We start from the raw sequence: 12298 nt of genomic DNA, 5'->3' as shown, positions 1-12298 counted from the left end.
TTAGGGCTATGATGGGCTGGAGAAAGCCTTCCCCATCTAGGAGAGCAGTTGCTACTCTGCTTCAGTTGGTCACTGCCATGAGGTTAAAAGGACATGTTGCCAGATCATCTGATTGCTCAAGGAAACCATAATTTCAGAATTTTATGTAAAATCTACTGATTTTTAAATGTTTGAGACTAACTTCTAAAATTATTTAAAAACAAGGCAATTCTGTCGAGCACCACAGCTTTGTGACTTTTACTCTAGGTGATGCGGGTGACGGTCAAGGCAAAGACACAACTAAACATATAGAAGGTAAATTGGTGAGGGGATGACCTGGGCATGAAGATCTGAAGCAGGAATTGGAATGGAAAGGAGTGGACTTAACTGGGGAAATATTTGGGAGGACTTGGTGACTGGCTGGATGTGCAAGAGGGGTGAGACGATTTTTTTTCTGGCTCAAGATGGAATGATAAAGCCACTAACTAAGATAGTAATGGAGAGGGAAGAGAAAGTTCAGGAAATAAAGAGATTATGAGTTTGAACATTTTGAGACATAAAATTTACTCATTTTATAGATGAGGAATCTTAAACTGAGAGACGTTAAGAAATTTTCAAAATTTACTTGTGATAAGAACTAAGGTTGCTATGACTCCAAGGACTTCATCTTACCCCCAGACACGTGCTGTCCAATACAATAGCCACTAACACACGTGGCTTTTGTGCACTTGAAACATAGTTTGTCCAAATTGAGATGTGCTGTAAGTATAAATTACAGAATTTGAAAACTTAATAAGAAAAAAAGAGTGTAAAGTACCTCATTAATAATTTTTTGTATTGATTACATGTTAAACAATAATATTTTAGATATATTGAGTTAAATAAAATATATCATTAAAGTTAATTCTGGGGCCAGCCCTGTGGCTGAGTGGTTAAGTTTGCCCATGCCACGTTAGTGGCTCAGGGTTTCACTGGTTTGGATCCTGGGCATGGACCTAGCACCACTCATCAGGCCATGCTGAGGCAGTGTCCTACATAGCAGAGCCAGAAGGACCTAAAACTAGAATATACAACTATGTACTGGGGGGCTTCAGGGAGAAGAAGGGGAGAAAAAAGGAAGATTGGCACCTGATGTTAGCTCAGGTGCCAATCTTTTTTAAAAAAATTAGCAGAGACATTATCTCTACTTACAAAAAAGAAAATTAATTCTGCCTGTTTCTTTTTTACTTTTTTTTAATGTGGCTACTAGAAAAATTTAAATTATATATGTGGCTCATATTACATATCTATTGGACAGAGCTTCCCTGGACCCATGACTAGCAACAAGAAGATGCATTCTAACTCTGCCTACAGCCAGTCTATAGAGAATGTCTGGACTTGAGCCATTAGGCATACCTTTCCCATTATTGTGTGTCAAACCTCCATAAAATGTGATGCCTTCATCTCAGAGTAGAAGAAAAGACACACTAGGAGGGGAAAGCATGGGTTAAGGGAAGAGTAAAACTGAATTATCTAGTTTCCCAAGCATCTCTGAGGAGCATGCTGGGCCTGGGGTCCTACATCAGGAGCAAATCATGAGATGAGAACATTCTCACAACTTTAGAGCATCTTCATGAATTCGAATTGATTTGTGGTCCAATCCTATTGATACTCAAGTCTAGATCATCCTCCCGTCAGAATAGATTACTGAGTAGTCCTGATGAAGAAATACTGAGGTAAAGACCTAAGGAAGGGATAAAGGATCATGGAGAGAAAGCAGCCAAGGAATCAGACTCACCTTATCCACCTTTTGGATCCTTTGGATGTTTTCCCTGGAGGGGAAAGAAAGTTTCAAACTGTGGGCAAAAATGTCCTCCTTTCTATATATCTCCAAATTTTAAAATGCAATTCTCAAGTATTAACCATCCCTCAATGCTAAAATGAACATGAAATTCATTATCCAAACTAGGATAATTTTGAGAGTGAGAGTTCTTATTAAAAATTATTAACAGAAGTTAACTGATCCTCAACAGACATCAACCAATACTGTCTCAGGCAAACTGGGACCAATTCTCTTTAAGACTTCACCAAATCAAAAAGCTTTCCTCCTAAACTAATGTTTTCAAAGACTTTTCCTCCTTCTCATCAGATAACCAGGGATTACCTCTAATGTTTTCCTTCCTGTTTTTCTGAACTTGACAGGGCTCATCTCCTGTGTCCCTGGGATAACCACCTGTGGATAAGTCTTGTCACTACTAGAGACAAGATTTATCAGATCCCAATTCAAGCAGCAGCTTCTCAAAGAGACAGAGTCCAGCAGAAAGGCCACTTAGAGACTGCAGTTTCCCTTTCTCTTTCTCTGGAGGGTTAACAAGGCAGAGTCTCTTTCCAGGCTGTCACTGCACATCATCTACAATGAGAGCCTAGAATATGAGCATCCACCAACACAGCAAGGATGATGGTATCACTTGGGTCTGCTGAGCCAGTCAAGAATAGGTACAACTTCAGATATTGCCTATAACAAGGCTGAAAGAGCAGCCTGGATGGGAAATAGTTGGAGTAATATTAGCTTCTGACTGTTTAAGAGATGTCAAGACTTGACCATGGACTAAAGACTAATATTCTGGGATGTACAGCACCTGCACAGTTGACACCAGCTCTGAAATGCACAGCAGATACAAATCAGAGTCAAAACTATTTTCCAGTATTCACTTTGCTCTTCCAGCCTCTGTTAGATGCTCCAGGCTTGAAAATAAACCATAGCTTCAGCAAACGAATTCACTAAGAGAGAAGATAATTTCTCACAGGGGCTTATATGAAAGACTTTTCTTCCAAACTATCTGTTAGATATTTATCCTCCCAGACACAATATTGAGTCACTTATATACTGGAAGTGTCTTGGCCTCAGACTACATGGGACAGAAATAAATGTTCCTTAGTCCACAGCTCATGGTTCATTACTACAAGCCCTCCTCCTTCCCTGGCCTAGCCTCGATTCCTGCCCGAAAAAGACTCGTCGGCATTAACTTCACACATTGGCTGCAGCTCTATTGGGGTGGTTAATTTCATTGAGTGGGCTCTTGAGAGCCTGGGCTACAAAGTTCCCTGTGAAATAGAAAATCCCTGGATATTTTCCGGGACAGTGAATGACACAAGGACAGAGCTAAGCCTGAGAGATAGAGTGGAGGGTGGAAAATCCATGATTTGTGGGTGATGCTCTCCTAAGCCTATGCAAGGGTAATTTCACAGAAAACATTAAGGGGGAGAAAAATGACCAAGGTAGACCTCAACCTAAGGTATTTGGCTACACAGCAAAAGACAGGCCCAGAGGACAATAATCACTTAGTTGCAATGTCCCATAGGTAGAGTAGCTAAAAGTGTCATCATTACAGCCAGTTCATTATGATAACTTTATTACCCCTTCCTCAAGTTCCATTCACTTCTCAAATCATTCACATTTGGCTTCTGCCTCAACCATTCCACTGAATAACTCAAATTAACCTTCTTTGGAAGAAGGGAGTAGAGGAGAAGTAAATGGAAGAGAGAGGGTGATAAATTCCACAAAACAAAGGAAGTAAGTGACTCTGACTTCTCTGTGAGGCAGCAACTTGAGTCCCATGCCCTTTCAATGCCCTAGAAAGACAGCAGAAGCTCGAAGGGGAGTATTTCTATTTTGCACTTATGGAGAGTGGACCCCATGGTGTAGAATCCAGTACTGAATTCTCAGTCATCTTATTTGACCTGTCAACACAGTTAATGCATATTTACTTCTTGAAATATTTTCTTCAATAGGGTTCCAAGATACCACAATCTCACGTTTACTCCTACTTCACTGTCTCCTACGTATGTGGTGGATAGGACTTATGCACACTGACAGCTTCCAACCTCAAGAGCACATATTTCTTCACTTCTATACTTGTGGCTTTTGCTGGTTCTCATGAGTTTACTCAAACCTATATACAGGAGTTAAGAACAACAGGAGCATTCTCAATCTAATAGGATATAGGAGTTGGTAGATAAATACCCCAGCTTCCCCATTCCTTGGGGAGATGATTTTGAAGTGGTTTCCACATAGTTCCTCAGAAGACCCCCAATGGGAGGGAGACCTAGTTGCCCATAACAGTAACCAGCTCGTTAGTACTCACTTTAATGAATTTTCTCCCTTTCCTACTCACTTTTTTCAGTCCCTCACCAGTGTTTCCTAGGATTACCACCCAAAGGAAAAACTGCACATAAATCCTTGTTTCAAGGTAATCTAAGCTATATGTTGCGGTGTCCTGATTCTCAGTCCTTGGATCTCAGCTCTTTTTCAGTCCCCACTCATTATCTGGACTAAAGTCCTCCAGTCTCATGTATTTAAATACCTTATATGTGCAGTGATTTTCCAGGTTATGTCTCCAAGCCCAGACTTCTCTCCTGAACTTTTCTAAACATCTCCACGTGGAAATCTAAAAGGCATCTTAGACTCAAAACATCCAAAACAAAGCTCCTGATTGCTTCTCTCTCCCAAAACCTGTTCCTCTGGAAGACTTCCTCCAGCTCAGTAAATCTGGTTTGTTTCAGGAAAGAATTGAAGGCCCATGTGGCTAGAATGTGCTGTTAGATGAAAAGAGTAGCATGAGATGAGATTGGAAGTTTAAATGGGGGCCAGATCATGCATAGCCTTTCAGGACAAAAAAGTGTGCATTTAAATTATGTGAAATGGGAAGCTCTCAAAGGGCTTTAAGCAGGGTTGTAAGCTGATATAAATTACATTTTGTAAGAGAAATGAGCCGTTAAGAATGATTAAAAGTTCACCAGGTAGAAAAGTTGAAAAAGAGCCTTTCCAACATAAGAAGCAGAAAGTATGATTGGCGGTCAGAGTTGCCTATCTTCTGTAAACCACCTTTATTGATCTTTAATTGATCTGGGGGATTTTTAAGATATTTTTTCAGCTTTATTGAGATATAATTGACATATAACATTGTGTAAGTTAGAGGTGTACAATGTAATAACTTGATACATGTATATATTGTGAAATGATTACCACAATAAGGTTAATTAACATATCCATCACTTCACTTAGTTACCATTTTTTTAATGTGGTAAGAACTTTTAAAATCTACTCTCTTAGCAACTTTCAAGTATACAATACAGTATTGTTAACTACAGTCATCATGCTGTACATTATATCCCCAGAACGTATTGATCTTCTACCTGGAAGTTTGTACCCTTTAACAACCTTTATCCATTCTCGTTGCTTTGCACCTCTGGAAACCACCAATCTAGTCTCTGCTTCTATGAATTCATCTTTTTTAGGTTTCACATATAAGTGAGATCATGCAATATTTGTCTTTTTCTTCTGACTTATTTCTCTTGGCATAACACCCTGAAAGTCCATCCATGTTGTTGCAAATGTAGGATTTCTTTTTTTATAGCTAAGTAATATTCTGTTGTGTGTATCTATGTTTATATATATATTACATTTTTTAAATATTCATCTATCAATGGACAGTTAGGTTGTTTCCATGTCTTAGGTATTGTAAATAATGCTGCAATAAACATGAGGATGCTGATATCTCATTAAGATAGTGATTTCAGTTCCTTTGGATATATACCTAGAAGAAGAATTGCTGGATCATATGGTAGCTCTATTTTTATATTTCTTGAGGAACCTCCACACTGTTTTCCATAGTAGCTCTACCAATTTATTGTCCAGCTATCAGTGTACAAGAGCTCCTTTTTCTCCACATCCTCACCAGCACTTTTTATCTCTTGTATTTTTTATAATTGCCATTCAGCAAGTGTGAGGTGATATCTCATTGTGGTTTTGATTTGCATTTCCATGATGATTAGTGATGTCGAGCATCTTTTCATGAGTCTGTTGGTCATTTGAATGTGTTCCTTGGAAAAATATCTATTTGGGTACTTTGCCCATTTTTTAATTGGACTATTGTGGTGTTTGCTTTGAGTTGAATAAATTATTTATATATTTTGTATATTAACCCCTTAACAGTTGTATGGTTTGCAAATATTTTCTTCCTTTCCATAGGTTGTCTTTTCATTTTGTTGATTGTTTCTTTTGCTGTGCAGAAGATTTTAGCTTTTTGTACTCCTATTTGTTTATTTTTGCTTTTGTTGTTTGTGCTTTTGGTATCACATCCAAAAGTTTATTACCAAAACAAATGTCAAGGAGATTTTTCCCTATGTTTTCTTCTAGGAGTTTTGTGGTTTCAGATCTTAAGTTCAAGTCTTTCATTCATTTTGAGTTGATTTTTGCATGTAGTGTAAGATAGAGGTCCAATTTCATTATTTCGTATGTGAATATCTAGTTTTCTAACACCATTTATTGAAAAGACTATCCTTTCCCCATTGAGTGTTCTTGGCTACCTTGTCAAATATTAGTTGATTGTACGTGCATGAATTTATTTCTGAGTTCTTGATTGTATTCCATTGGTCTGTGTGTCTTTTCATGCCAGTACTATACTGTTTTGATTACAATAGCTTAGTAATATAGCTTGAAATCAGTAAATGTGATGCCTCCAGCTTTGTTCTTCTTTCTCAAGATTTTCTTTTCATGTAGTGTTGTTATCTCCCTTTAGTATATTGGTAATACTGGCCTCATAAAATGAGTTTGGAAGTGTTCCCTCTTTCTGTATTTTGGAAGAGTTTGAGAAGGTTTGGAGTTAATTCTTAAATGGTAGAATTCACCAGTGAAACCATCTGGTCTTGAGGGGTTTTTTGTCAGGAAGTTTTTGTCTATTGACTTCAATCTCCTAGCTCATTACTGATCTATTTAGATTTTCTATTTCTTCATGATTCAGTCTTGGTGTATTGTATGTTTTAAGGAATTTACCCATTTTTTCCAGGTTGTCCAATTTGTCAAAATAGAATTGTTCATAACAGTCTCTTATGATCTTTTGTATTTATGTGTATCAGCTGTATTGTCCTTTCTTTCAGTTATAATTTTATTTATTTGAATCCCTTCTCTTTTTTTCCTGCTGAGTCTACCTAAAGGTTTGCCAATTTTGTTTATCTTTTCAAAAAACCAACTTTTAGTTTTCTTAATCATTTCTATGATCTTCTTATTTCCTATTTTATTTATTTTTGTTCTACTCTTTATTGTTTCTTTCCTTCTGCTAAGTTTGGGCTTAGTTTGCTCTCTTTTTTCTTTTTGCTCCTCGGACTAGATAATTTCAGATTGCCTATCTTTGAGGTCACTGATTCTTTCTTCTACTTGGTCAAGTCTACTGTTGAAGCTCTCTATTGAATTGTCAAATTTAGTCATTGTATTTTTCAGCTCTAGAACTTTTTTTATGGTTTCTATTTCTTTGTTGAAGTTCTTATTTTATTCATGAGTTGTTTTCTTAATTTCATTTAGTTGGCTATCTGTGTACTTTTATAGTTTAGTGAACTTCCTTAAGAGAATTGTTCTGAGTCTTTGTCAGACAGTTCATAGATCTCCATTTCTTTAGAGTCAGTTATTAGAGCTTTATTAGGTTCCTTTGGCGGTGTCATGTTTATCTGATTCTTGTGACCTTTTTATTCTCGCATTGGTATCTGCATATTTGAGTAAGTAGTCCCCTTTCCCAGTCTTTACAGGTTCACTTTGGCAGGAAAAGACATTTACCAGACAGCTAAGATACTGGATGGGTCAGCTGCTGGCAGGTGGGGCTTGCTATTAGGGTCTCTAGTTGGCAAGGCCACTGCCTGTGTTCTGACGTCAGGGAGGTGCTAGTGGCTGGGCCTGCAGTTGGGTGGGTCTGCTGGTTGGGCTCTGCTTTCAAGTAGGGTTACTGAGTGGGCTGTCTCGTCAAAAAGAGCTTCTGGTTGTGCTCTACAATCAGGTAGGGCTGCTAGCTGGCCTCTACAATCACCTCTGATTAGGCAAGGTGAAATGCTGTATTCTCTGGCAGGGAAGTGTCATTGGTTGGACTCCACGATTAAGCAGGACCACGGACTGGGGTTTGTAATCAGGTAGGCCACTAGCTATGTTCTGCTGTTGGCCAAGGTCACTGGCCAAGCTTTATGGCCATACAGGGCCTCGAGTTGTATCCTGCAGTTGAGTGAGGCTGGAGATTTTTCTCTGAAGATGGCAGGGATCACTGTCTGGGTCCCTGGTCTGGTGGGGCTGCAGGCTATGTTCTGTGATTTAGTGGGGTTACTGGCTGTGCTCTGAGGCTGCCAAGGGTCATTACTCAGGCTCCCTGGCTATGCAGGGCTAGAGTCTATGCTCAACATCCGGGCAGAGCTGTTGGCTTGGCTCTCTACTCAAAGGTGGCTGTTGGATGGCTCTGTAGCTGCCTGGGTTTTCCTGGTTGGGTGGGACAGGAGGGTATCCTGGGCAGTTCAGTGGGGCTGCAAATTTTCCTCACTGCCAGGGCAGGGCTGGAGCGGTAAAACAGGCTCCACAGCTCATACGGCCCATTGTCTGGGACCCCAAATCAGGCAGAACTGCCAACCAAGCTTCTCGGTCAGACAGGGCTGTCTCGGCTCTGCAGAAGGGCAGAGACACTGGCTGAGGTCACCACTTGGCAGCCACTGCCAACAGGAGTGCAGTCCACCAATATCTGAGCACTGGTTTCTATAAGCCCACCCCCTTCCCAGTCTCTATCTGATCTCCAGTGGTCAAAGCGACAGATTCCCTCAGTGATTCCCATGAGAAAAAATTTGAGTGGCCCCCTGGGAAGCATCTTGCAATGCTGGGTAGCTGGTTGCCCACACTGGGCTCTCTTTTCCTACTGAAGAAACAATAGGGCCAGTGGGGGCCCTCTTAACGTGGCACTGTGTCAGCCTGGGGACGGGGCAATGAAGTGGAAGTGAAACTACTCCTCTTACCCTTCTATGCAGTCCTTCTCAGTCTCTGAGGCCCAGGGGGTTTTTTTCAGCTTCATCCCCAGGCTCTGGGATTTTCACAATGATGTCTTGTCTGTGGATAATTGATAGTTGGTCTTCTTGTGAGTGAGACTGAAGTCTGGAATGACCTATGTCACCACCTTAATAAAGTCACTTCAATGCATCTCTGTTTTAATAAAGAGGGGATGAGCTATAAATGTCACCTATGTAAATGGGTTGATTGATCATCTATCCAACAAGGATCGCAAGGGTAATATATTGTTGCAGTACCTCTGCTATAGGACCTGGTCCTTATCCTTTCAGATCCGTAAACTTGATTTTATGCAGTGGGAATTATTCATTACTAATAAACGGGCTTATCTAACTACCCTTACACACTATTGGTAAATTATCACTTTATTAATTTAAAATGAGAAAATTTGTTAGGGTTATCTTGGTTAGAAGTCTAAAAACCAATGATATAATTCAATCAAAAAATATATATATATTATAAACAGATAGCAGTTTGTCATAGAACCTAAGACCAGGAATGCAGCTGGACTCCAGGAGAAGACAAGAACCAGAAATTGAAAATGCTGTTGGGTTCTTTCTCTGTCTCTCATCTATGTTCCTCTCTGTGCATCTGTTTCATTCATTTCATGTATCTCTGTGGAAAGGATTCCTCTTGTTCTCTGATCTGCATGGTATATGAAAAACGATCATACACAGCTCCTCAGTTAACTTGTTACAAGTAGTTACTTGGAGAAACTAATCCTTTTTCTATCACAGTTCCCATCTCCTGCGAAAGGCTGATTGATTTAGCTTGGGACAGATGCCCACTCATGGGACTAATCAACTGTGGTCAGCAGGGTAGGATTTGTTGTTGAAAAATACACCTTAGTACTTACCCAAAGGGGTTGAAAACTTACATCCACACAAAAATCTGCACACGGATGTTTATTTCAGCTTTATTCATGATTGTCAAAACTTGGAAGCAACAAAGACGTCCTTCAGTGGTGAATGGATAAATAAACTGTGGCACATCTAGACAGTAGAATATCATTCAGCACTAAGAAGAAATGAGCTATCAAGCCATGAAAAGACATGGAGGACACTTAAATGCATATTACTAAATGAAAGAAGCCAACTTGAGAAGGCTATATACTGTATGATTCCAATCATATGACTTTCTGGAAAAGGTAAAACTATGGAGACAATAAAAAGATTAGTGGTTAGGAGGGGTTGAGGGGAGGGAGGGATAAATAAGCAGAACACAGAGGATTTTTACGGTAGTGAAAGTACTCTGTATAATACTATAAGGGTAGCTACATGTCTATAAATTTGCCCAAATCCATAGAACAACACCAAGAGTAAACTCTAATGTAAACCATGGAATTTGAGGGATAATGATATTTCAATGTAGGTTCCTCGATTGTAGCAAATGTACTACTCTTGTGAGTGATGTTGGTAATGGGGAGGCTATGCCTGTATGGGGGCAAGAGGTACATGGGAAGTCTCTGTACCTTCCTCTCAATTTTGCTGTGAACCTAAAACAGCTCTCAAAAAAATATAAAGTCTTAAAATACACACACACAAAATGTCTCCAAGGAACCCTCCATGGACATCTCGGGTATAGTTTTTAGGGGAAAAAAAGGCCTCAGAAGACTGTAAAAAATCAATATTAAAATAAAATATAATAATTTATAGTAAAAATAAAAATGAGTAGGCCAGGTCTCACATTTCATGATTAGCATGGAATATTAGATATTTAGAGGCTATTGAGGAAGTCAAAGGATCATCAGAAAGTTTTCTGGTGAGCTTTGAAGCAAAGCAATTGATTTTTTAAAAAACATTTTATGTCTGTGTTAGTAGTCTAAGCTAACTGCTGTAAATAAGCCACCCAACATCTCAGTAGCATAATACAAATAATGGTTATTTCTTATGCATGACAGAGTCAGCAGAGTATGGGTGAGAGACTCTGGCTCCATCTAGTCATTCAGAGATCCAGGCTCCTCCCGTCTTCTGGCCCTGCCTTCCCCTATGTCCATGGAATCTTGTCTAGCAAGCCAGCAAATAGGGAAAGAAAGAGAATGGAGAAGGCAAACTCGTTAACTGCCTTGATGTGAAGTTGTCATAAATCACTTTCATTATGAGAACTGGCCACATGGCTCACTTACATACAAGAGACACATGGGAGCCATGGTTGCTGAAGAAGCTCAGGAGCCTGCCATGCAGCAAGCCCAGGTGGGAATAGACTGTCACCAACTTAGAACTGCCAAATCAGGACAATTTTCAAACTGTGGGCCCCTCCACACTGGAGACTATGCCAGTGGTTGAGGCTGGGCCTCAGCTCCACGGGCCAGGAGGGTCCTACTGCCCAAGAAGGGCTGAAAGTGTGTGTACTCCCCATGCACCTCCTCACAGTTCATGGTAGCTGGGGATCTGGAACATGGCACTGGTTAGAAGAGGCTTTTTCACAGGAGGAGGAGCTTGGGGACACAATGCATACGGCTAATTCCAAAGGCTAGCCTACACAAAGGTGTATGTTCCTTCTGAAGACAGAGCAGCAGGAGACTGTCCTGCCTTGCCAGGGCCAAGCCCTACTGACTGGCTTGGGTATCATCTGATAAAAGCTTGGGAGCTGGAGAATCCCAGGACCCCATCAGGCAGCAAGGCCAAATGGGGACTGACTGTCACCAGTTTTAGCTGCCACCTCAGGGTGATTTTCAGGCGCTGAGTTCCCTCCACATTGAAGACTATGAAGATGGTGGGGCTGAGCCCCACCTCCACAGGCCTGGAGGACCCAGGCTGCCTCAGGATGGCTAAAAGGGTACCTACTGCACATGCACATGCCAAACAGTTCAAAGTAGTTTGGAATCCGGACCTGAGTAAGGGTGGGGAGAGGGTCACAGGAGAGGCTCTCGGAGGACAAGTCATATGCCAGCTCATAAACCCTAACCTACCCAATGGGCAATACTCCCCCTGAATGCAGAGCTCAAGTTTACTGGACTGCCTTGCTAGGGAGGGGCCAGGAGGGCTGGCTGGGGCATCATCTAAGAGAAACTTGGGAGAGACTAGTGGCATGTCCGGGAAGAAGAAACAAACAGGAGTATTTGTGAACACAGGCAGTCACTGACAGTACGCTGATCACTTCAGGCTCTGATATGCTATTTTATCTTTGGACACCAAGATTAAAGAGACACATTTTTAGTCAGGGAATCGTCTTCTATGGACAGTGCTAACCGGCCAGTGTCAACTTCATCTTTCAGCTTCTCAATTTCCTCTCCTTAATGACGCAATCTTATCGGACCGACTGACACTATCTATTAGGATATTGTCAGGTCTTGCTCTTGGAGTGAGATTCACACCATCTCCACCAAGAGCTATTACTTTTCTCTCATTGGTTCTCTGGGGTTTTATTGGGTTGGAATTTTACAAAAGAAATTTTAATGTAGAACCTAAGGGGAAATCAAATTTTATTTTGTGAAATTCCAAGTCTGATCTACTCTACTAGGATAAGAGAGCT

Source organism: Equus caballus, chromosome 5 (assembly GCF_041296265.1).
Source record: "Equus caballus isolate H_3958 breed thoroughbred chromosome 5, TB-T2T, whole genome shotgun sequence".
Lineage (NCBI taxonomy): Eukaryota > Metazoa > Chordata > Mammalia > Perissodactyla > Equidae > Equus > Equus caballus.
Note: the sequence above shows the minus strand (reverse complement) of the source record.